The sequence below is a fragment of the Plasmopara halstedii genome, assembly GCF_900000015.1.
Source record: "Plasmopara halstedii genome assembly, contig: Scaffold_614, whole genome shotgun sequence".
Lineage (NCBI taxonomy): Eukaryota > Oomycota > Peronosporomycetes > Peronosporales > Peronosporaceae > Plasmopara > Plasmopara halstedii.
In genome coordinates, this window is record NW_020187532.1 from 1,106,363 (window position 1) to 1,107,015 (window position 653).

Consider the following 653-nt stretch of genomic DNA (forward strand, 5'->3'; position numbering starts at 1 on the left):
GCAAACACACGACAGTGTTTTGACTGTGGAGACACCCGTCACCTGCGGAACGGTTGCCCCCTGAGCAAGGCGCGTCAAGGTTCTTCGAACCATCGCCCCAACGCCTACCAGTCTGGCTCGTCGCGGGGAAACGACACCACTCAGTAGGCGCGGGGCGACCTACTGGAGAAGAAACGAGTTTTGTTGAGCCTCAGGGAGGCATAGATCAACAGGACCCAGCCCCGAAGAGCTCCGTGCTCTAGAACACGAGACGTGTATGACAGCCGGGCTTGCTGGTCGTGGAGGCGACCGTAAAGGATTTGAAAAGCCATGGAAGATCCTCATCGATTCCGGGGCGTCGGGCAATTATGCTCGACGCTTCACGATGAGAGGAAGTCAGCTGTATGCTGAGGCGCAGAAAGCGCGGTTGGGTGACATCGTCATTGTTCGCCTAACGACGGGGACACGTGTCACGGTCCCAAAGGTCCCTGTGGACCTCGAAGTCAAGTTTCTTGACTTTGATAGCATGGAACGCTGTATAGTCTTAGACTTTGATGCAAGGTATGACCTCATCCTAGGAATGGCATGGTTGGAATACCATGAGCGATGGATTGACTGTAGGTCAAAGACCTTGGGCGCTACGCGCACGTCTCCTGGTGGAGCTTTGGCGAGTC